General features: G+C 42.6%; 1 long non-coding RNA gene across 2 annotated transcripts in view; it reads left to right on the top strand.

Moving 5' to 3' along the window:
- Nucleotides 1–25,435, top strand: part of LOC137642847 (uncharacterized) — a 60,463-nt gene extending 35,028 nt beyond the window's left edge. For both annotated transcript variants that reach the window (XR_011044898.1, XR_011044897.1), the window contains exons 3-5: nucleotides 921–1,081; nucleotides 10,043–10,137; nucleotides 25,309–25,435. This is a non-coding gene — a long non-coding RNA (uncharacterized lncRNA). The remainder of the gene's footprint in view (nucleotides 1–920; nucleotides 1,082–10,042; nucleotides 10,138–25,308) is intronic.
- Nucleotides 25,436–26,451: the final 1,016 nt, after the last annotated feature.

Genomic DNA, 26,451 nt, shown 5'->3' with positions numbered 1-26,451 from the left:
AGCAATCAGGAAACATTTCCGAGCTAAAATGGCACCGCTGTGAGTGGGTGCAAATCTGTCTCGCTAAAAAAAATTGGTTATAGATCAGATTTTTTATTTGTGATGATCACAACGTTGGTTGCATTGAGTATTGAATTTAATATTAAATAAATGCAATGTATAGAGCAATATAATTGTTTAATCCATCTAAAAAATGAAATTAATAGATTTTTATTGTATCATATTTTTTTTGATTTCTGAAAAAGACAAAAAAAATATATATAGTTTTTAATGCAAATTGTCTGTGAAGTGTATTGGGTCCAACAGATTTAAAAGGTATTATGAGGACTTGACTGAATTGTCCTGAGGCATTCATCGAGGTCACCTTTAGTAACAGACCCATAATTTTAACAGCAGTTTCAGCTCCGACCTCAGTGAAGGGTAACAGAAAGGTCATGATCGACTACTAGGTTGAGTTATCAAAGGGACAAACTGGTTTTTCAATCCCAATGCCTGATGTGTTGGCCTAGTATCATAACAAGATAGAACTTCTGTATTTGTTATTAATATACTGAAGGTCCTTAACTTAATGAACAAACATTCAGAGATAGACAATTTCCAACTGAAATCATAAATTTTAGATGGTGTCAAAAGTTCATCAGGAAATACAGTAATAAAAAAAAATTTCTTTACCTTTGCAGCTGAAAATTGTAGACATGTGAGTTGAGTGAATCCTACATTAGGCCAAAATTTAACATAATTTGAATTATCATCAGCTTTTTGGAACCTGTTACATTTGTAAATTGAGGACATTCTCTACTATTTTACAGGCCCAAGATTGAAAGATAGTATAGGAGAAGGATAAGGTTATTTTTTATACAACTGTGTTCAACTATATTAATACTGCAATTTAAAACTAATGACTTATATGAATTTTGCAGATGGAATCTTTCAACTACTGAGGGTGGATTCTTTACTAACCATTTTGTCCAATAACTCAATGATGACCACAATTAGAGGCCCATATATATACTGGGGTTCATACCAGCATTAGCAAGATGATGATGTCACGCCAAAATACAGGTGGAGAAGAATTGCCCGAGTAAGTAATAAAGAAATTCCCTGTAGTCTTACCCTAGGGATCCTTTCTCTCGTACCAGATTCCAGAGATAAACTAGGAAAGCTTTTCCAACAGGGCCTGTTGTTTAGCTAGTAAAAATGATGTGTTTGATGTTGGAAATAGTTAATTAAGTCTATGTGTGGGTTTTGCAACAGGGTAACTTGTTCTGGATGTTTGGAAATATACAGATCAGTATAATTTCTACAAGGTACAGTTGCTAATACTTCCCAAAACCGTGAGGGGTTTGGAACAATTGCACAAGAGAGACCTTTTTGCTTTCATATTTGGGTAGACTTTACTGAACCTTGACATCGCCATCACTGCCGGCTTTTAGTGTGGGATTCAGAAATGGAGTTTTTGAAGAAATTTAAACACAAATTTTCCATTAAATTTGTATCGGTACTTTCCGAAGTTTATGAGCATCACCCGCCCTCCTCTCAGTGCTGTGTTGGAAAAGTTCCTTTAGCTATTGACAGATTTTCAGGTTGGAATAAGTAATGAGAACAAGGGTAGTCATGCATTCACCCAAGTAACCTCCTGATAGGGCAGCAGCTATGCATGGCTGGGAGCTGTAAACATGTCAGCATATAACAAGAGCATCAGCCATAGAAAATTTTATATGAAGTTTGGAATTTGGGGCTTTCACTTCAATAGGGGGGAACAGCACTGAACTTTGTTCAAATAAATTATTTTTTAACCAAGATATTGTTTCTTTGGAACCAGACAAAAGACCAACTCCTTGTTGAACCTTCCCATGATTAGATACCAGTTTGTTAAAAGAAAAATAAAAAAAAAGAGGGGGGGAGGGGGGGGCAAAGAAAGCACAATAACTCAGAGTAATACCCCACTTTAGCTCAGTTTGATGTGCATCTTTCGACTTTGTTGCTTGTCCTCAAGTGTTGAGTATGAAATGAAGTTCACATTACTTCTGTTCCTACATCGTAAATGAACGATGATTACTGTACTTCACATGGAAGCTTACATTATTAATGTAGGTTTGTTCCATAACTGGAATACAAACCTCGCTATTTAATAGGGGTATTACTTTCAGCGTAGCTGAAATGACGAGCCATTAATTTTTAACGAGGGTTAACTACCCACACCGCTAGTTAGGGAGGGTAGCTTGCTACCTCTCCCCCTCACACACCTGTGATTGAGCTCACTTTGCTTTCGGCTCGGATGTTGAACGGTCGTTGCCACTCTTCATCCTCGCTGACTTTTGGTGGCCATTATCGCCAATTTTTCTCTTTCTCTTTGAGTGTGTGTGAAGTTGACTTCTGCGACCATGCGCACCTGCCCTGGACTCTCCAGCGGCCCTTGTGGAACATGTATGTCGGTGGTTGAGACTGATCCTCACGCCCTTTGTCCTTCCTGCAGAGGTCAACAGTGGGATAGTGTTAACAAGTGCAGGGAGTGGTCTTCCTCCCAGTGGGAGAGGTTTGCGCGACGGCGGAAGAAGAAGTCCAAGCGGGATGTTTCTCCTTCGAAGGAAGAAAAACCCAAGGCCTCTTCTTCCGTCGCCCAACACTCCTCCGAAGCTCCTACTCGTTCGGTCTCTTACTTGAGACTAGTAGTAGTGTAGACCAAGTTATTAGTGACCAACCCCGGGTCTCGAGAGGTGATGTTGTTGCTTCCCCCTAGCAAAGCAGCCCCACCACTCTCCCCTGGTGAGGCCTTGTCACTAACTTCCCTTTTTCAGATACGGTCTTCCTTGGGGCTCATGGGTTCACCCTCCAAGGAATCCCTGCTGCAGTTCATCCGCATGGGTGCTTCTGTTAAGCAATCATCGTCGCCGTCAGAGGTAGATCCACCGACTCTTGTCGACGTTGTTGTGTCGAAGGTGTCTCATGCAGCGTCATCCATCTCTGCCACTCCAAACTCCACAGCTGTAGCTGCCGACTTGGTTTCCCCCGTTCCTGACCATCCTACGAGGGGGAAACTAAGTTCAACGTTGGTCTCTCCTGCAAGTGTTTCTTCCCCTCGGGGGAGTTCACTTATAGAGACTCCCCTTCGGAGTACTGCTGATGGTCAGCTTGCTGATCCAACAGCCCCCAGAGGGTGCATCCGTCGGAAGGCTCGCCTTCCTCTTCGCCTTAGAAGTCTCCCTTCGAGGTGCTTATTTGGTTCAACGTCATCACTGCAGTCCCCCGAAGAGGAGCCCCGGTCAGACCTTCATACATCATCCATCACTGCACCTGCAACCAGTCTTGTGACTTCGGTCCTGGACCTCTCTGCAGATCGTTTGCGATCTCCTTCGGTGGATGGTCGTCCTTACAAAGGACACGTCGACCATCCATCCTCCAGACCTGCCGACCTTCCATCACCATTCCTGTCGCCTGTAGAGCCCACTGTAGTTCCACTTAGTGCACAGCTGCGCGCTATCACAGTCGCCCTGCACGCCACACGCTCAGACATTCAGCGCCCACCAGCAGATCATCACTCTACAGTGCTTTGGCGTGCCCGTCAACCTGCTCGTCCTCACAGACGGCAGCAGCCTCACGCGCTTACGGGCTAACATTCACCGACACGTCAGCGCTCTCCTGCGCGCTACGTGCCCACACGCCCACGATCACCTGCGCACACACCCAGGGTCACCCACGTGCCAGCACACCACAGCGCATTTGCGCTCTCTTGCGCATACGTGCCTACAATCTCCTGAGCGCCAGCACTCGCCTGCGCGCCAACGCTCTCCTACGTGTCAGCGCCCTCCCCCGCGCCAACATGTGCGCCCTTCATCGCTCGCTCGCCAACCAGCGCGGCAAATACCTGCGCCCCATGACTCTCCAGCGCACAAGTCTGTAGGTGAAATGACAACCACATTGCCGCCCTCACCTACGCACCAACTTTCATCAGCGCGCCAGCGCTCGCCTGCACACCACCATGTGTCCACGCGCCAACTCTGTGCGCCACCATGTGCCCGCGCGCCAACTCTCTCCTACGGACGTGCGCCAACACTCTCCTGTGCACCCACGCATGTTCCAATTTTCTCCCACGCTCGGCCCAACTTTCTCCGGCACGAGCACGGATGCGTCATCCGGCAAGGTCGCCATCACCTCATTCCCCTCCCCACAAATGCATTCCAACGCGCACTGCGGGAGAAGGGAAACACTTTCAAGCAGAGGGGTTCAGGATTTCTAAACTGCCTTCTAAGGTGGACCCACCTATCACAATGACTCCTCGTAGGGAACGTTTGGTCCCTTTCCCTTCAGGGGATGAGTCTGACTGTACATCCGTCAGCCAGCAGCCCTGGTTCAGTGCCTTAGTCAGAGCCGTAACAAGCTTTCAAGCCTGTCCTGTCTGATCGCTCATCAGAGCGACCTATAGCTGTAGACCTAAGGCACGGAACCATGGTTTCCTCTAACCCTTTGAAGAGGAAAAGAGGAGTTTCTGATGCGGTCACTTCCCCGAGGGCGAAGCTGACTCCATGCAGACCATCGAGACAAGTTCCTTCTGTTTCTCAGAGAGAGTCTCCATCCCTGTCGGACGAAGACTTCCCATCACCAAGGGAACCGCGCATGGAGAGAGACTCCTCCATCGCACCAATGGAGGAAACCTCTCTTCACACCAAGAGTTCCCCGCAATCTGAGATCAGGAGGGACATGCCACACAGATCATCAATGTTGGAGTCTTGCCTCCTTCCTCGGAAGGAATCCAAAGACTATAACACTGCCAAAGTCCTCCACTAGGGCTAGAATGGAGACGGCCAGCCACTCGGGGAATGTCCGCTATTCACCCCAAGAAGAGCCTTTGGGGATAGGAGACTTCGCTGCAAGTTCTACAGCAGGAGACCAGCAAGAGTCAGAGCATGCATTCTGGCAGGTTCTGACTCTAATGAGGGTTCTCAATGGGTTTTCCGGCCCAGAGATACTCCCTCGACAAGGCAAAGACACGGTCTTAGACCGCATCTTTGGTACTCAGAAACCCTCAAAGACCAGTGCAGCCCTGCCCTGGTCTCAAGGGGTGAAGAGTACCAGGGATAAGATCTCCCTACAGCTCTCTGAGTTTTCCTCCTCCAACCGTGCCGGTACCCCAAACAAGGTCCTTCCACCTCCTCGCGTACAGCAGAGGAGGTACTTCGAGATCCTGGAGGAACCCAGTTCAGCTCTTCCTCTTCACCACACTCTGGAAGAGCTAACCAGGGGAATCCCTCTTGAGAGGCTCCAACCGGGAGGTCTCGTTCTCGACAACCTAGATCCTTAATCAGGTGGTCACCAAGTATGCTATGCAAGCTACTTCGTGGCTGGACATCTGGTTAGGGACCTTAGGTATCCTGATACGGTCCAAGGATTTTTCCAAGGAACATACTAGGAAAGCTATGGAAACCTTCCTTCTCTCAGGCACTCGCACGATTGAGTTTCTTGCCCGCCAAGTCTTGAACTTGTGGGCAAACGCCATCTTGAAACGTCGAGATACAGTGTCAGAGAGGTTCCACCAGAATGTCCCTATCGTCGAGATAAACAGGCTCAGACATTCCTCCCTAGAGGGGTCCCATCTGTTTGAGCCTAAGGATGTGGAACTTGCTGCTGATAGGTGGAGGAAGTCTCATCAAGACTCCCTCCTCCATAAGGCTTTAACATCTAAGCCCTATAAACCTCCAACACCCCAGCAGTCCCGTCCAACCAAGATCGTAACAACGACGAAAACAGCAGGGAAGACTGTGGTGTCTAAGCCTTTTCTTGTCAAGGACAGGAAAGGCAAAAAGTCCTCCAGGGGAAGAAAGAATCCTAGAGGGAGCAGCCGAGGCCGCAAACGCTAGGATAGGCATTCCCCCTGCATTTTCACCACGGAGGGTGATGCTTACAAAGTTGCTCAGACAGGTGGAAGCAACTCGGGGGCGATTCCTGGACAATCTCCTTGATCCGTCTAGGTCTGCGTCCTGTTCATAACATCTCTACCTCCCCTACCTCCCCTGACCAGGAATCCAGTGCCATGGGATCGCCAAGGGGGCAAGCCCTTCGAGCAGAAGTCCAGACTCTGTTGAAGAAGGGCGTTCTCCAAGAGGTCCTCGATGGATCCCCAGGCTTCTTCAGTCGACTCTTTCTTGTAAGAAAGGCCTCTGGAACTTGGAGACCAGTCATCGACCTGTCAGCCCTGAACAAGTTTGTCACACAAACTCCGTTCAGCATGGAGACGGCAGACACGGTCAGACTAGGAGTAAGACCGCAAGACTTGATGTGTACGCTGGACTTAAGATTCAGCCTAGACAACAGAAAGTACCAGTTCAAGGTGCTGTGCTTTGGTCTTTCCACAGCACCACAAGTTTTCACCAGAGTGTTTACCCTAGTATCATCTTGGGCACACAGGATTGACATCCGTCTCCTCCGTTATCTGGACGACTGGCTGATCCTAGCAGACTCGGTGTCGACCCTTCTTCAACACCGAGACAAACTTCTGAGACTTAGCCAGTATCTGGGGATCATGGTAAATCTTGAAAAGTGTTCTCTACTCAGAGACTGGTATACTTAGGCATGATCATAGACACCAATCTCAACAAAGCCTTCCCATCAGGCGACAGGATAACAAGGCTTAGAAAGGTCACAAGACCTTTTCTCAGACGAGAAGAACTTCCGGCCCATTCGTGGTTACGTCTCCTTGGTCACATTTCATCGTTGGCCCGTCTAGTTCCCAATGGTCGCCTCAGGATGAGATCCCTCCAGTGGCGACTCAAGTCCCGGTGGAATCAATCCCACGACTCCTCGGACATCCAGATCCCCATGGGACCTGCGGAACTGACAGACCTCTAGTGACAGACGAGAATCTACGAAAAGGGGTGGACCTTCCTGTCCTCTCCCCCCCTCCACAGATTTGATGCTGTTCTGGGACGCTTCTAAAAAAGGGGTAAGGGCCCCACGTGCTGCACCACATGACCTCAGGCCTCTGGTCAGAGTCAGAAAAGTACCTCCACATAAATGTCCTAGAGATGAAGGCCATCTTTTTTGGCCCTTCAACAGTTCCAACAGTTTCTAGCAAGCCACTCATTGGTGGTGATGAGCGACAACACCACAGTAGTGGCTTACATCAACAAGTAAGGAGGTACTTTTTCGCAGCAACTCTCCCATCTAGCAGTAGAGATACTGAGATGGGGCAAAATCCACTCGATACCACTATCGGCACGCTTCATTCCAGGCAAAAGGAATGTGCTCGCCGACAACCTGAGCTGAGCATCTCATATAGTGAGTACTGAGTGGTCTTTGGATCATATAGTAGCCAACAAAGTCCTGACTTTTTCTCCGACTCTGGATCTTTTCGCAACGGTCCTGAACTTCAGTCTCCCGCTGTACTGTTCCCCAGTCCCAGACCCCAGGCTCTCTAGCAAGATGCTTACCAACAACGGTCGGACAACATAGACGTTTACGCCTTTTTCCCCGTTCTGTCTGAAGAGGAGGGTACTCAACAAGAGCAGAACATTGGTCAATCTTTCAATGACTCATAGCTCAGCTATGGCATCACGCAGAATGGTTCCCGGACCTTCTGCAACTCCTAATGGAGCCACCAAGAGAAATCCCTCCACGACACAATCTACTCAAACAACCACACACCAACATCTTCCACAAATCCGTAGCGTGACTTCATGCCTGGAGACTATCCAGCATCTTCTCTCTGAGAGAGGATTTTTGCAACAAGTTGCGATTTGGATGTCTGGCCATCTGCGGAAATCATCAGCAGCAGTCTTCCAGGCAAAGTGGAAAGTCTTCTGTGGTTGGTGTGGAACGGGTATCTCTCCACTCGATGCCACTATCCCAGCAATAGGGAAGTTCCTTGTGTATTTGCGTGAAGAAATGCGCCTATCAGTCTCGGCAGTGAAAGGCTATCGCTCAGCCGTAAGCCTCGCCTTCAGACTGAAGGGAATTGACATTTCTTCATCGCTAAAACTTTCTCTACTCATACGGAGTTAAGAACTTACCTGCCCTCAGTCAGAAGTGAGACCTCCCCCATGGAACGTGGTTCGAGTTCTCGGGTCTCTTAAGAGACCTCCTTATGAACTATTACGCCAGGCAACAGATCGCCAAATGACTTGAAAGACGGTGTTCCTGCTAGCTTTGGCCTCGGCCAAGCGAGTCGGTGAACTTCACAGTCTCTCATACAACATCGCCCATTCAAGGGATGGGGAGAGGTAACGTCCAGCTTCGTCCCTGAGTTTATTGCTAAGACTCGGAACCTGGGAGTAGCGGATCCTCGATTCGACTCCCTCCGGATTTCTAGTCACCATACCGTAACAGATGACCCAGACCATCTCTTACTATGCCCCGTAAAGAGCTTGAGGCTGTACCTCAAGAGAAATGCCGCAGCCCGTCCTCATGTGCCAGCACTACTCGTCGGCACAGGAAGGACTAAGAGGAGGGTCACCAAGAACACCATCTCAGCATGGATTCGCAGGGTCATTGACCTTGCACTGAATCCAGACCCTCCTATGTCACATCCCCCCAGAGCATATGATGTCAGCGGCATTGCTACGTCCCTGGCCTTCATAAGAAATTATTCAGTGACGCAGGTTCTTCAAGCTGGGGTGTGGAAACGTCATAACACGTTCACATCCCACTACATGCAAGACGTGACCCACAGGAGAGACTATATGTTTTCTATCGGTCCTGTGGTGGCTGCACAAGAGTTGGTTTAAAACCTCAAGCTCCTTATTGGACAAGTAGCAGAAGGTTGAGGGTATTGTTACCAAGTTTTAGTCTGCATGAATAAAAAGGTTTGACTGGCCCTTATTCTTTTATCAACATCCTCTCTCTTGGTGAAAGCAGCATCCTGGGTTCTCTGCATAGCTGACCTCAAACCACTGCAGGTAAACCATGCTCCCTTGTGTACCTAATATTAAGAATAATACCAACGTACCCTGACAAGGTGGTATTGGGAAAGTCCTAATGCACAGTTATCCATTTAAGAACTTCGGTACAACTTTCTAGGACAAGTCACACTTCTTCATACCTTCACACACAGCTTGCGTAGGCCGCAGACCTTACGTAGCAAGGTTTTAGCGAGGTGCAGGGGCTCCTTATTTCTTGAGTGCTAACACACAGATAAGGAGCCCCCGGGCAAAGCCAAAAAGCCAGACTGGCACGGACGTCCACCCTTCCTAATGGGTGAGTCATCCCTATTAAATAGCGTGGTTTATATTCCAGTTACGGAACAAATGACAAATTCATAGATTATTTGTATTTTTCCTAACTATACAAACCTTAGCTATTTAACCAAACTTACCCGCCAGCCCTATCCTTCTTGAAGTCCTACCTGCAAGCAAAGTGAGCTCAATCACAGATGTGTGAGGGGGAGCGGTAACAAGTTACCCTCCCTACCCCGCTAACTAGCGGTGTGGGTAGTTAACCCTCGTTGAAAATTAATGGCTCGTCATTTCAGCTATGCTGAAAGTAATACCCCTATTAAATAGCCAAGGTTTGTATAGTTAGGAAAAATACTAATTATCTACAAATTTGTCATTTTAATTTGCTCCTGCTGTACCACAGGACGTTGGCAGCACTCCCGGACATGTAATATTGTAGTTTAACATGTTTTTTCAAAAAGGCCCATAAAAGAAACACAGGAAATATGAATAAGTCACACTATATTTCGGTCAATAAACATCGACCCTTTCAGGATGTGAAGTAAAAGTTTAACATGTTAAGAATTAGCCCAAAGTATATCGAGGTCAACGTCAGTAACTGGCCAGTGGAAGTGTCGGCTACAACATCAATAAAGGGTTAACAGAAATGTCATTATTGTATAGTGTGTGTGTGTTATAAAGTATACATACAATGCCTGCTTTTGTGGCCCCATATCATAAGATGGGACTTCCTTGTACATTATATTCTTATTACTGTATACTATTTAAAAGGCCAAGATATTAAGATACATAGGCGAGTGGTATTTATTTATAAGAATGTATTTATCTGTATTACTAATACTGTACAATTTAAAACTAAAATAATTTAAATCTTTCAGATGGATGCCTGCAGAACGTGGAGGAGGACGATAATTATAATTCACTTGATAAGTCCATGCCTACTGAACGACGGTGATGTTTTTTTTTTTTTAGGGTAGGCCAGGCCCAGCAACTACCAAGATCATATTGATGGATACTAAAGATACGTCTGCCACCATTACCTGTCTGCAGTGGCCAGTGTCATGATAAGGCCAAACCTGAGGCCTTTGTCCTGCAGTGGATTAGAAACAATTGCATTTGTTGTTGTGTATTACAAAGTTGTTCCGTACTGGAATACAAAGCTACGCTATCTATTTAGGGGTATTACTTTCTGCGAAGCTGAAATGACAACCCATTGAAATTTAGCGAGGGTTAACTACCCACACCGGTAGTTAGCGGGGTTAGCTTGTTACCGCTCCCATTCACACACTGGTGATTTAGCTCACTTTTAGCTCGGATGGAGACCGGTTGTATCTGCTCTTCTTCCTAGCCTATTTTGGACTGCCATCAACTTTTGTCTTTTGACTTACTTTTTCCTATCATTCATATATATATATATATATATATATATATATATATATATATATATATATATATATACTGTATATATATCAAAACATTCTTAATGTTTATGTACTGTATTTATATATGTAGAAATGTTGTAAGTTTCCTTTCCAGTGTTTGTGCTGTGCGTGTGATACGTAACGACAGGTTCTCAAGACACTGGCGCAAGGCAGGGGAACCTTTCCTTCCAACCTCTCCCCCCTTGTCCATCGGTCTTCCCCATCGGCAGATAACCTACCGTTGACTCGGCCGCCACCGCAGGGAAATCGTCATCGTTTGGACCCTCCTCGTTCAACTGTTGTATTCGCTTTTCCCTCTTCCTACGGGAAACTTATAGATTACTGAGTGAAGGGAGTGTGACCTCTCAGAGATTGACTTCGGTCTTTCTCTTTTCAAGGGCGTTCACCTTTCACGGGCCTCCAACAGTGTACTTACGAGGGAAGCACCTTTCCCGTTGGCGGGTTAGGTTGCGCTTCCGATTGTTTTCTCAATTATTTACATGAAATTATAATTGCTTGTATTGGTAGGAGAACCAGAATTTAATCACTCCCTATGGAGAGCATTGAAATTGTCAACAAAGACAAGAGGGGCCTTTCTATCATCTTGTATCAAAGTCATAATGGTAAGAATACAATCAAAGATAAAATTATCCACATTCAAAGCAGCACTTATGAGGAGCTGGGTACTCGGTCTTAATATACACCGCCATTCCCCTTGTCCTAGGAAAGGCATCCCTTTTCAAAATTATTGGCTTCTTAAAACCAGGTATAAGAAGCTCAGATGAGTGCATCATATTAGGAACCAAAGTTTTTGAGCCTTAAAGAATATCTTACTGTCTGGATGCAGCTATAAGGTCTTGAAAATTTGCGTGAAGGCCACGAATATTGCAATATAGCAGAGGACATGGAGGAAATTTAAAACATACTGGTCCCAGATTTTGCTCAATGTTTCCAGACAGCATAAGAATTAATGGTAGTAAAGAAAGATACTCATACTTGAAAACTAAATTAACAAGAATGATAACTAAAACAATATGTACAGAATTATAAATAAAGAAATTGATCAAACCCATAGAATTTAAAAAAAGTATCAGAAAATCTGGTCAACATAGAGGAGCCGATACACCATGCAAGGCTAAATACCCTCCAGGATAGCCACTTCAACTAACGGGAAGATAGTAAGGATGGTCTTGAAAAGAAAAAGAAACTGATGAGTAAAAGACAACCTCTTGGTAAACCACCAGGCATCCATGGCCCTTCTATTAAGCCTGCCCATCACACCATTAAGAAAAAAAGGTAGAATAGTGTGCTTGAGTGTACCCTCAAACAAGAGAACTGTAACCCAAGAGTAAGACCTTGGTACAGAGGCTATGGCACTACTCAATACTAGAGAACAATGGTTTGATTTTGGAGTGACCTTCTAGAAGAGCTGCTTACCATTGCTAAAGTTTCTCTTCTACCCTTACCAAGATGAAAGTAGCCACTGAACAATTACAGTACAGTAATTAGCCCCTTGAGCAAAGAAGAATTTTGGTAATCTCAGTGTTGTCAGGTGTATGAGGAAAGACAAGATTGTGTAAGGAATAAGCTAGACTGTTCAATGTATGTGTAGGCAAAAAAAAAAATGAGCTGGAACCCAAGAGAGGTATCCAGTGTATTACTGTCTTCCCAGTCTAAGAATCCAATAGCGCTCTTAGCAGTCATATCTCAACGGGTGGTCGGACCGCATCAGCTGCGTCCAAACCCCAAAGCTTCCCAAACTATGCATTCCTTTTCACTTACCTTCTTCCTTAACTATTAGAGTAGGGAAGTTGAATAGGATAATTACGGAAACTGACGCTTGTCAGAATTCAGGCTGAAACATTGTTCAGCCAGATAAAGCCTTACGCCTCGCCATCTCAGTGTGGGATGACGTCATCACGGGCGCCAACTTTTCTGCACATGAAGGATTTTCTTCATGTGCAAGACAAGCGTACAACTAATCCCAGGGTATTCCCCACAAGGTCAGATCATGTGCTGGATTTAGGCATGAGAACTTTTTTCCAACACATCAAGGTTGAGATATCCTCCCTAAAAGGTCTAGGTGGTGGCCCAAACTGTGACCCCCCGTGGATATGAATGATTGTCTGCTCAGGGGAGTCCCCTTCACAGAATCCTGAATTCAAGGACGGACTAAACCTCTTCAGGCAAACTAGAGAGAGTAACCCAGTTTAACATGCAGCTCTCGACCTCTGAGAATTCTTGAAGCCAACATGTCCCAGGATTACTACCTCTGGCCCCGTTTGAGCAGAGAAATTTATTTGCACCATCTGGGGTCTTTCAGAGCCCATTACTGTTCCAAGTGAACTTTACTAGCCTAGTTTCATCTGCGTAGACAAAGGACGTAACTACATTCTCCTCCGTTTCTTCAAGCACTGAAATGGTGAACATGGAATTAGCAGCAATGTTTGCGATCCATACCTGATCATGGCTCGACCATTGGTCAAGAGCAACACTATCCTGCTATGCGACTACGGAAAATCAAAAGGATCGTTATGTCCTAGTCACTTAGAAGATTTGTCATGAGCAGGGTCAAACCCCCAAGAAATCCTTTCACTTCAGGGAACTGTCTTAAAAAGGTGTGATGTAATCTTGGCCAGAGGCTTGGAACAGCTGCCCCCTGGAGAGTTATAAGTCTGATTTGGTGAATTCCCCCTATCTGCTCTCCCAGGCAGAGGTACTCGGCAATAGTAAAGATAGCAAGATGGGAACAAACTACCTTGGAAGGAAGAGGTACAAGAACTGGTATGACACCCTCTCAGCTCCCACGAGAGAATTGTGTAAGATAGTCATATCCAGTAGTTCAAACTACTCAGACCACTGGAAGGTAAAGGCAGCAGGTTCAATGGCTCCTACTAGTAATATGTGTGTTCCCGGGCTTACCACAGGTAGGGAGTGGACGTTAAAGTGCGGGACGAGATAGTAAAATTGGTCGAGGACCAGTCTCTGAAGCTTGATATAGCATGTTCAGGATATAGGTCTCCCCTTTTTCTTTCCTTCCCTACCATGGTTAGACTAGATACGTCTCCACTAACTGTGTTGAGGAGGACATCTCTGGCCTCCGGTGTTAGACATCCACTTCCTCAAGAGTATTCCAATACCATCTGCAGGCAAGGGAAGAACCTGGTTCAAGTTTCCATTTCATTCAGCCTCACAGTAGGAGGTAGGATTTCGTTTGGATATATCCCATCCCACTTCTTTTTTATTTAGTAGTTGGGGTAACAAAAAGAAAAAAGTTGGTTTCAGGCTGTTGGGTACCCAAAGCTCTGGCGAGGTACCTGATGCAAGCCCTTACCAAGTCTACCTGAAGGAAAATCTCTTAAGATACTACCTTCTGAGAAGAAGACTACTGTCTCAAACATATACCCTTGACTAGACTCAAGATCATGATAGGAAAATTAGGTTATGGAAGTATGGCCCCTTTAATTCTCTAGAATATGGAATGGAGCCAGCCCACTTGGTGACGGTCAGATGTCTGACCATAAACCGGAAACTTTCCTGTTTTCATAAAGAAAGATCATCCCCAAAAATAGAAATTAGATGACGAAACCTTGTTTCTCTGGGAAAATATTTACCCATCCTGAGAAGCTATGTCTTGGCTATATATGAGAGTATCCTCGATGAGGGTCTTGTTTAGCCTCGGAAGACTATGAGTACACAGAACCCCTCCTCTATCAGAGGAACCTTGGCTTCCCATATCCTTGGGGGACCATGTTGTATCAAGAATAAAAGCTCAACTGTGAAGTCGTAAGTTGACCTCCTGTCTTTCCCATCCATCTGTTAAACATGACTTCGGTACTCCCTTCCGAGGCTAGGTAGCTTCTTCGGAAAAGCTAAGAAGTCGCTTATAGATAAGGACTTTTAGAGCCATAAGATACGCATTTACTCCTGTCAGGAAGCCTGGCATAGATATTTACGGAGAGGCCTAAACCAGTTATTCCCCCTGTGGAGTCGGGTCATCACCGAGTAGGAGCGGTCATAACTATCTCCGAGTATGAACCAGGTATGACTAGTAGAGTTATGTCCTCCATACCTCCTAATTAAGCTTCCCTTTCAATGTTTTCCTGTCTTGAATCTTTTAATTTTGCCGGATTTCTTGTCACCCAACGTTCTCAACGAATACTTTGGTAATGGCTGACGTCCTCCTCCCCCGTCCTCTTCCCCCGTCCTCCTCCCCCCTTGACTCAGGAATATAAGACCAGGAGATCCAACGAAATCAGATGGACACCACAACTTCTTAAATGTAAGAAACCGTCATCAGGTCTGAAACTTCTCAAGATAAACTCGAGAAGACGACCGGATCGTTAAAAGTTCTGTAAGGAATCACTCTTAGACTAGTTGCAGTGGGTTTACTTGACGTGTAACATATGAATCTAACGGTAGTCTTCCTTGGAAATAGTTAGTCAGCAACAAAGACTGTTCAGGTCAAATAGAACTCTTACTAGGGATTATACTAGAGTGGGGAGCCTTCCAAGACTACTCCTTGATTAAGGACACTTTGGGAGTTTTGAAACAGATCTAGTTCTAGAACTTGGAGTAGGCCTTGTTTGAGGCAATTAGAACTCTCCTCCCCCGGACGAACTAACGTCATGTTATCAGTGGATCTGCCACCTTTCCTGTTTCTGGTTCTATGAACAAATCCAAACTCTGGTGGGAAAAGATCTCAGGTTCCCTCTTTCACAGTAGCATCTCTCAAAGAGGTTCCCAATCCCACGAACAACTAATTTTTCTGTCCCGTAGAGCAGTGTTAGTTTTTCTTATAGAACAAATAGCTGAGACATATCACTCCCTCTTTGTTCATGAGCTCTGGCCACTCCAGAAGAAATTAGTTAGCGACACGTTCTCTCGAGAAGTAATAAAGACTATCAGAAGAATCTATGCATGCTTAGGGAAGTGTTGCTAGGGACCTCCCCTAAGCACACTATTTACATGGGTTTGCCGTAACCTTAGCGTTCCACAAAACTACTTGGTAATACTAGACCCAAAAACCGTTTTGTTCGAATTTTGACCGGTCCAAAGAATGTGTTCAGAAACACCGTCTCTGATGAAGAGAAACTATCATAAGAGTTTATACATCCTCAGGAAGCGTCGCTAGGGCTTCGAACACAATACATGTAGGCTTGCCGCAACCTCAGTGTTCCGCAAAACCACTCTGTAGTATATGTCCTCAAACTGGTGAATGGAAGGGAAAACCCATCTTCGGACAATTACCTTAAAGGTGGCACATTCAAGCCTTTGGACACCCTCTTGATAGGTATTATGATAGTCACACAACAAATTACCTAACTGTCAGTTCTCATGGGACATGTGCTGGTTCTAGCCTCAAGCCTAATTGTTCTCGTCATTATTTGCTAAAGAATTTCAAGGCAGATGATGATCTTGATTGGACTCGAAGCCTGCTTTGGGTTTTCACCTCTTTCCTTCAGTATTTAATGATATACTAAAAAATGGTTCTTTTATTATGTATTACTTGATGTTCATACCACTTTACCCCTGGCAAAGATTCCCATTTTGGATTTGAACGAGCAGTCTTGCCTCGTTGTGAGCCGGATACTCTGTTCTCTGACAGTACTCTTTGATTGCTTACTATTACTTACAGTAATTGTATCAGGGAAGGGTATAACGCTCAACTTCATGGATACTTCACTCCTGAGGATAATTGGAAGTTTGGCCTTGCCTTTTTACAACCCTGCTAAACTGCCCTCTTAACGATTCGCTTCGATCTTTTGTTATTACTTATGGTAATTGGATTTTCGAGAGAGGAAGGGTATACCTCTTAACTTTATGGGGACCTTCCTCCGAAGGAAGTATACCTCTTAACTTTATGGAGACCTTCCTCCGAAGGAAGTATACCTCTTAACTTTATGGAGACCTTCCTCCGAAGGAAGTATACCTCTTAACTTTATGGAGACCTTCCTCCTAAGGAAATATACCTCTTAACTTTATGGAGACCTTCCTCCTAAGGAAATATACCTCTTAACTTTATGGAGACCTTCCTCCTAAGGAAATATACCTCTTAACTTTATGGAGACCTTCCTCCTAAGGAAATATACCTCTTAACTTTATGGAGACCTTCCTCCTAAGGAAATATACCTCTTAACTTTATGGAGACCTTCCTCCTAAGGAAATATACCTCTTAACTTTATGGGGACCTTCCTCCGAAGGAAGTATACCTCTTAACTTTATGGGACCTTCCTCCGAAGGAAGTATACCTCTTAACTTTATGGGGACCTTCCTCCGAAGGAAGTATACCTCTTAACTTTATGGGGACCTTCCTCCGAAGGAAGTATACCTCTTAACTTTATGGGGACCTTCCTCCGAAGGAAGTATACCTCTTAACTTTATGGAGACCTTCCTCCGAAGGAAATATACCTCTTAACTTTATGGAGACCTTCCTCCTAAGGAAATATACCTCTTAACTTTATGGAGACCTTCCTCCTAAGGAAATATACCTCTTAACTTTATGGAGACCTTCCTCCTAAGGAAATATACCTCTTAACTTTATGGAGACCTTCCTCCTAAGGAAATATACCTCTTAACTTTATGGAGACCTTCCTCCTAAGGAAATATACCTCTTAACTTTATGGAGACTTCCTCCGAAGGAAGTATACCTCTTAACTTTATGGAGACCTTCCTCCTAAGGAAATATACCTCTTAACTTTATGGAGACCTTCCTCCTAAGGAAATATACCTCTTAACTTTATGGAGACCTTCCTCCTAAGGAAATATACCTCTTAACTTTATGGAGACCTTCCTCCTAAGGAAATATACCTCTTAACTTTATGGGACCTTCCTCCTAAGGAAATATACCTCTTAACTTTATGGAGACCTTCCTCCGAAGGAAGTATACCTCTTAACTTTATGGGACCTTCCTCCTAAGGAAATATACCTCTTAACTTTATGGAGACCTTCCTCCGAAGGAAGTATACCTCTTAACTTTATGGAGACCTTCCTCCGAAGGAAATATACCTCTTAACTTTATGGAGACCTTCCTCCTAAGGAAATATACCTCTTAACTTTATGGAGACCTTCCTCCTAAGGAAATATACCTCTTAACTTTATGGAGACCTTCCTCCTAAGGAAATATACCTCTTAACTTTATGGAGACCTTCTTCCTAAGGAAATATACCTCTTAACTTTATGGAGACCTTCCTCCTAAGGAAATATACCTCTTAACTTTATGGAGACCTTCCTCCTAAGGAAATATACCTCTTAACTTTATGGGGACCTTCCTCCTAAGGAAATATACCTCTTAACTTTATGGAGACCTTCCTCCGAAGGAAGTATACCTCTTAACTTTATGGAGACCTTCCTCCGAAGGAAGTATACCTCTTAACTTTATGGAGACCTTCCTCCTAAGGAAATATACCTCTTAACTTTATGGAGACCTTCCTCCTAAGGAAATATACCTCTTAACTTTATGGAGACCTTCCTCCTAAGGAAATATACCTCTTAACTTTATGGAGACCTTCCTCCTAAGGAAATATACCTCTTAACTTTATGGAGACCTTCCTCCTTAGGAAAACTCCATATAAATGACTCAAAAGTTTGTATCTACGTAGGAGTAAACTACAAATTTTAAACAATTCGTATTTTTCGTCGCTATACAAAGCTGAGTCATTACCAAGGGTACTGCCTCAACTGCCTTGTAAGTCTTTGACCAGGTGAGTGTCATGAAGAGACATGGTGACCAAGTGTCCTCTTGTTCCTTAATAGAAAGCATCATTAGTAGTTACCCCTTTTGAATAACTCTGGGTTGTATAGCTAGGAAAGATGAAATTATATAAAATTTTCCAGTTTTCAGAGGTTTGAACATACCATTAATATCTAATAAGAAAAGGAAGTGCAAAACTGTATTTCTTATTCTAAGAGTTAAACTCCTGCCTCTTATTGTGACCAGCTATCACTTAGATGACTAGGATTTAGTTCTTTTTAGCCAACAGTATTGTGAATATGAATATTTTTCAAGTGGAAAGTTGGGGTAAAATGCCACTTTTTCCAGAAATAATGTTATATTGCAAAGATCCAATTTTCATTATTCCTTTGTGATCATTATTCCTTTATTTCTTCAGTCATATTCCGAATCTTTTTCACCAGAACGTAACATGACCAATTTCCTTCCCTATCGTCTGCTTACGAGTCGGTCTCTTGCCATGAATGGCAAGACATTCCAGAGAAGGAAGAGTTTCAAGTTAATTTCTCAATGGGAACCAGTTCCGTCAGGAACTGGGCCTAGATCCAGATCGTTCATCATTTTAATTATCAGATTCGTAAATATTTGGATCCAGGTGAAGTATTAGGTTTTATGAGGATATGCGTCTTTATCTGCCATGGTGTTGGCTATGGAGAACCTCTCCATGCTCAGGTGATTGGGAGTGGTTTCTTTATGAGCCACCCAAGTGCTCGTTATATGTTAGGAGTACCACTCTCTAATCACAATATACACCATGATGGTCTTAATAACGCAGTTTTCAGATGAAGAAAATTCTGAGGTTGATCGGGTCATCATGTCTACCTACCCTCTCTTGGCAGGGGAAGGTCTATGTGCATATGGAAATGCTAACTCCTACCTATTGAACTGGAGGAGCTGTCATAACACAGGGCACATCTAGTGAATGACCTAGTCATTCAACATCAGCATTTACTGCCTCTTAAGTCGTAGCATCTAGAGACTGTATCAGGGTCGCCGTTCCAATCAGACGCTCCTTCGATGTAGTCCATGCTATGCTTTGCTTTGTGCTTTGCGCTTTGCGCTCTTTCTTTGCTTTCAGTGCATCTGGGATTATGAGTTTTTCTCAAGTGAATATGAGAACTTGCCCCAATCTCGAAGGAAGGTCCTTCTGGCACCTGTCATGGTAAGCAATGCTTCTTTATCTCAACTTGTGAATTTTGCATGATTTGGGAAAAATCAGATAGGTGTCGGATTCCTCCCCTTTTGTGTCTTCCTCTGCTGAAACTTTTGGCCTTTCTCTTTCAAATCCATCCTTATTGGAGTTTACCATAATAAAGATTTAGCTAAATTTAGTGCAAGGTGCAAATTATGGGCATGAAGTTGAACCCTAACAAAACTCAAAATGATTGTAAGTAGGTCGAGGACAGTCGCTCTGTAATTGTCGTGTTTCTTTATTTGTGTATAACTTTAAATTTTAGGTGTGATTCTTGATAGCAAATTTACTTTTGAGAAACACATTCGGTCTTTCTCTTCTTCAATTGCACAAAATGTTGGTGTATTAAGAAATTCTCAAGATTTTTGGTGATTAACATATTCTGAAGAAGTGTTTTAATTCTTTCATTCTGTCTTGTTTTAGTATTGATCTCCTGAGCTGCTGAATCTCATTTCAACTTTTAGGACAGGAACTTGAGGTTTATTTGTATGCCTTATTTCTGGTCTAAAAATTAATCTCTTCCAGTGTTGTTCAGTTAGTTCGTTAGCCTATGCATGTTGCATAAAATTTTTCATAATTTTTACTACACTTTGCATTCATATCTTCCTGGACAGTACCATCCTCTTTTAAAACTAGGTATGCAGTTAATTCTAATAGTCATGCTTTCTCTATCATGAAGCTCAACACTACACAGTATACTAGAATTTTCTTCCTTAGCTATTTGAATTAGTGGAATTTAAAAAGTTCGAGCGTGCAGTGAATTTTTTAATGTTGAACATGATGATATAAGTCTCTCTTTTATAGTTTCTTGTCTGTTTATTTCCTTTCCTCACTGGGCTAATTTTCACTGTTGTAGCCCTTGGGCCCATAGCATCCTGATTTTCCAACTAGGGTTGTAGCTAAGTGAGTAATAATAGTAATGATAATGATGACCTTTGTCCTTTCAGGCCTATCTAGAAATGGAAATACTAACATAACTTTTGCTATGGTTGTCCATACTGTATATCAGTTAAAGTAGCTTCAGGCAATTTTAAACCTAATCCCAGATAATTGCAGAGTTTTAAGAGGAAGTGTACAGGGGAGGCATACCCGTCATTTTCCTCGTTTCACACTAAATCTGGTGCCTGCCTTTGGAAGGAGCAAGTGTCCTTGTGACTACCACAGAGTGGCAAGTTGTTCCTGTTCTTAAAATATTTTATTTTTCCTTGTTTCCTTTCCTCATCAGGCTATTTTCCCTGTTGTTGCCTCTGGGCTTATAGCATCCTGCTTTTCCAACTAGGGTTGTAGCTTATCAAGTAATAATAATTATCTAGAACCAAAAGTAGCTTATCTAGCGTTGCCCTACTTTACTGCAACCATCAGTAGTCCCTCAGTAGTGTTGATGAAAGACAGCATGACTTCAGAGAAGTATATTTACAAGCAAGGAGAGACTGTTACGCCCCCTTTGCTAATAGTCAATGTGAATGTCATTCACCTGTCAGCCTTCTACATCCCAGTGAAATAAGTGTGATAGGAGCAATAGACAATTAGTCAACTAGGATGATAATCGCTTCTCTTTTGTCTTTGAATCGTTGAGTACTGAGAAACCCCATTATTTGGGGTTCCTCAATTATAAATTGGTTTGCTGGTTATTTGAATCTAAAATTGGCAGCACATTATTCTGCAGTTCTGTTCAAAATGCAGGCTATCTTTCCTGGGAGGGGATGGATGTTTTAAGACTTTCCCCATTTCTGACTAATCTATCAGGTCCTATAAAAAGGTCCGAATGCAACCAGACCTCCTGGTAAGAACAGCTTCAGGTGGAGTGGTACCTTAACTTTATAGATCTAACTGCAGAAGTTCAAAGGAAGCTTCCAGATTGGCCAATTCTGCTGTGATAAGTACACTTAACGAAGTTCCACGTTGCTGTTTTATAAATACTATATCTCCATAGTTAAAGTTTACCTACCACCTCTGAAAAAGGGACTTCGAGACTAACTCCGAAGTAACAGAGATCCCTGTCAGTGGTGTCATCTACAGAACACTGCATCATTCTAGGCCACTATTCTTGATGTTTATGAGAGCATGTTTATCTTTGAGAGAAGCATCTGATGGGGTCCCTCCCGAGGCATATATACCTGGTAATGCAGCAACTATGGCTTCAGCAGGTACCATAATGGCACCTCTTACTCCCCTCAACAAGGCTTCAGATCAAGATCTACTACTAAAGACAGTCTTCCTTTTAGCTATAGCCTTATCAAAAAGAGTGAGCAAACTACATGACCTATCTTTTGTTTTCACACTAGAGGGTGGAAAGATCTGTCATTTACTTTTGTTATAGAATTTGTAGCCAAGATCCAAACTCTTTCTAATTATGATACCAGATTTCACTCCTCTACAGTACTGTCATTTAAGGAGGTAACTGATGATTCACACAGTTTACTTTTTCCTGTAAGGCCAGTTTACTTATACCTTAAGAGAATGTTCCTTACCACCTGTCCTTCCATATCTTTGTTTGTTAGCACAATTCAAAACAAGAAAGGCGTGTCCAAGATCACAATCTCCTTCTGGTCACGGGGATGTGATTATGAGAGTTTATATCTTTGGTAAAAGCCCATGACATTCTTGGTCTTTGCTCAACCTTAGCGTTATGCAATAACCACTCGTTAGACATGGAGAGAGAGGCTGTTTGGAGAGCCTTCAAACCCTCGGGTTACCTAGCCCCCTCCCGGCGCGCACAATATTCGTGCGCTTGCTGCGACCATAGCTTCCTACAAGATCCAAAATCCACCTTTTTGTGTCAACTGATCTGACTTTCATCACTTGAGAAGAGACTGAATTACTATTATGCCCTGTTAGAGCAGTCTATCTCTATTTGATAAAGACTGAACCTTGTCGAACCCAGTGTCTCCAACTTATTTGTCAACAATGGGTAAAAGAAAAAAAAGAGTAACTAAAAATAGTTTCTCTTATATTACAAAAGACTGTTATGAGGCCTCCATCCCTTTGGAGCTCTTCTCCCAGGGCTCATAATATCCGTGGTCTTTCCGCAAAGATTGTTTTCACTGAAACCCCTGGATATCGTAGGTGCTTTTGGCAGGAACTTGGAAGAGGAAAATTACTTTTCCTAAGATCATAAGATCCTAGACACCTGCTCTCTAGGCCTTGTAGTGGTTGTCGCCCAATATTTGGTGTTGAAGCGATGCTTGTGCAATAGTGTTTTCATAGTGTCAACTCATCAGTTACTTATTAATACCTGATGTGTGAGCTGAATTCAAGTAACCTTTCGCCCCATCCTAACTCTTGCGGTTGTGGTAGTATCGACACTGATGGACACTCAAGGAGGTGAGCACACCTCTGCATCATGGGGATACTTGAATCTGGTGAAAGAGTTTGTGTATCGCCATGATCAGAAAAACTACTAGTCAAGGACACCATACTAGGTTTGTTTGCTGTGAATACTTACTTTGTAGTTTGGACCTCGTACCAGAAAGTATTTATGTATTTATGGTGGGGATACCTGAATGTGTTAGCCTTGTTGAAGCAAGTCTGATAATTACACAGCACTCAAATGCCATTGATCATTGTGAAGGTTGGAAGGTTTCCTTCTCCTTATCTCCCAGAGTTTGTGGTGAGGACAGATGACCTGTGAACATGGGATTCTAGCAATCAAGACGATCTGCTACTTTGTCCTGTTGGGGCATCGAGATGCTAAATCAAAAGAGAATATTTCATAGCTCTGAACATAAGCTTAAGAGAATGATCTCCAAAAACACTTTTTTCCTTCTGGCTTTTAAAAACTATCAGACATTCCTACCACTCTTTGGAGGTGCAAGGCACTGGACCCTCGAGAGTGAAGGCACACATAGTCCGGAGTATCCGGGTCGGTTTGCCACGCCAGTTTTGGTCTTCAGAACTTCCCCTTCAGGATAAATCTCCCATTAAAAATGGATGGTTTGTTACACCTTCAAGTTGCACAGCCCTCCTGAACCACCTTGCAGGCACCTTGGCCAAAGGTTAAAGTGAAGGCTGAGCTGCCTCACCTTCCACCCAGGAAGCGGCTATGTTTACCTCGTTAAAGTTTAACAGCTGCTCAGCTGCGCTGATTGTCATGCTACTATTAAAATTGTCGGGTTTTGTATGGTTAGGGAAAATACAAATCACCTTAAATTTGCAATCTTTAGCTGCTCATCACTTTTCATTTCTACTTGGTTCTGTCTGGCGTTTAACTTGTAATACTGTATTACTAGATATTTTATTGCAAATTCCCTGATTTATATTTTCCGTTGACTTTTTGTTGTTGCTTTTGCATATACTGTATATCCTAATCTCACTGAAAGGCCACTATATTAAATCCCGTCTGTTGGTTTAGTATTCTCGTTTCCATTTAAATCATGCCCTCCATGCAGGGTCCTTTGCTGACGTGTCAATTTACAGGTTGGGACAATCTTGCAGATTTCAACATTAATTCTGTGTTGCCCTTTATACTAGGTACAGTAAGAATATTCTTTTGGAATTATAATGGCATAGCATTATTATTTTTGGTGCCACTCAGTCATGAAACTTGTTTTTAAAGTTTGCCTTAAAATGCACCCAGCACGATCCCACATGAAACTGGTGCCCTATTTCTCGCTACTGTCAAATCTTAAAAGAGTTCGCCTTGTTTCTCAATCTTCTGTCATTCAAGAGATTTATATAAAGTTTCCCTCAATTTTTAATCTTAATCTTAAGAGGGTATAGTGTAGAGAGAGGACCTTTCACCCTTTGCCTTACTCTTATTGGATTAGATTGTTCTGAAGGCTCTGCATAGCATCGCTATTTTCGGTCATCACAGTTTCTATGTTCTCTTTATTTCATCATGATCCCTTTCGGGTCTTTGTAAAGAGCCGTCCAGTTTCTGTTTTAGCCCAAGAGATGTATAGGGTTGCGTTTTCACACCACTGATGTCTATCCTGTGTCATTTTAAGCGGCTAGTCTCTGCCACCTCCTTGTGGCTAAAAATGTTGATAGACTTTGTAAACATGGAATGGGTCTTTTTTTACTGTGTGGGACCAGTTCCTTAATGTTTTTGGCTCCCAATTTCCAGTTTCTTTCTGAAATTGTCTGTCATTGTTACCTTGGTCTAAAGTTGCAGAATTGTAGTACTTCAAACTTGTTTAAATGAAAAGTTTAGTAAAATTCAAGAATTTTTTAAACTTTTCAAGTTCTCTCCTTGTTTTGAGAAATTTGTGAAGAAGTTACCATAACACAGTTACTTTTCTCTTTTCTGTAATTATTTACCTGAGAAATTACCAGAAATATTATTGCATATGTTTCTCTTGAATTGTCATCTAATTTGCTGTACCTCTTGAGAAAGTAGTCATATTTGCTAAGTTCTACTGATTAATTAGTACAATTTGCAGAGTAATGTCAATATGTAATCTGTTTATGTACAGTAGTTATGATAGAGATGTTATGATTTAGAGATGTTCTACTTTCATTTAGCTTATTCATCATCTTGCTTTGATAGAGAATCAATTTACATCTTTAAGACAAGTTTAGATTTTTAAAAGTTTACTTGAATCTTCGGTGCTTTTTAAGCGCAAACTGAAATTACCATTCAAATCTGAAATTAGTGAATTAAAAACCTTGCTTATATGTTTTTGATTGTAATTTTTTTATGGAAAGTAGATATATATTTGTATTCAACATGCTAATGTCTAAAGAAATGATTAATTGAACAAATATAGTTTGGCAAAGCCTTCTTTTTTTTTACATAAATTTATTTCCCAGCCACTACAAAGTTGACATATCTTTTATGGTATTTATTTTGTATTTCAGATTTTAAAGTTAAATTTGATGTCTGAAGCTGTCGCTACCTGGAATTATCAAAATAGAGATAATTGCAATACTTGACTTGGGAGTAGGAGTCTCCAAAAGTTCAGACATCTTCAAAACATGGTAAAAATGAGGCTACGAACACAGAACGCGTGTGGATATCACGGTGTTAAGAATGGAGTGATGGGAGGCGCGTGGGTGGGAGTGGTAATAGCGGGCAGTAGTCGGATGTAGAACGGCACCTCGTAGTAACGGGAGATGTTGAGGAAGGAGAAGACTAATTGGTAAGGGACCTCTGATAGGGGCTTTAACACGCTCCAGTTACTATACCGACACCCTATTAGGGTGAGCGAGCTGGGTATATTCCTGGCATTCCATGCAACTTTTTTTCTCTGGTATATTTAGCAGCATTTATACCTTAGAAATGGTGCTATAAGGAGAATTTCACGGAGCAAGGCAGGTCCTTCGCCTAGAAATATATTTTCCCTATGTCAAAATCCCTGTCAATCAGAGAAGGAATTTATGATAAAGGTTAAATGAAATTTAGTATAATGATCATGTTGTACGAACAATTGGGTATCACGAATTTTCTTGTCATGAGTGTTTATTAACTATGGAAACTCTATAATTAAGTTAGGGAGTGTACATGTAAGAGATAGTCTTCAAATGTCTTTGTTTTCACCAAATGCCTAACAGATATATTTATCCATCTTTATTGCCCCCTTTTCTTTGTCATATAAATATTTATGTAAAATTTCTTTAGACTAATTATGTTTATCCACTTTTAGATGGTGCCAAATCTCTTGCCAAAGTCAGAACCAATTTCAATCAGGTTAAAATCCAGTAAAATATTTATTGTAAAATTTCTTTAGATTGATTGCTTCTTCAATTTTAAATATTGCCAAAGTCAAAAGAGATTTCTATCGATAAAATCCAGTGAAATATTTGTGTAAATGCTCTTAGCCTAATTTTGTTTCTATTTTAATTGCTAAAACTTTTGTGTTAATAGATTTATACTTAACTTTTTTGGTCAAATATCTGACTTATGGTAATAACTGCATTGGTTAGAAGGTATCTCGGTTGGTATTTTAATTTCAAAGTGTTTACATTTCATTACAAGAATAATTTGTATCACTGTACACTATG

This window comes from Palaemon carinicauda, chromosome 6, assembly GCF_036898095.1.
Source record: "Palaemon carinicauda isolate YSFRI2023 chromosome 6, ASM3689809v2, whole genome shotgun sequence".
NCBI lineage: Eukaryota > Metazoa > Arthropoda > Malacostraca > Decapoda > Palaemonidae > Palaemon > Palaemon carinicauda.
Note: the sequence above shows the minus strand (reverse complement) of the source record. Positions and strands in the feature narration are given on the sequence as shown.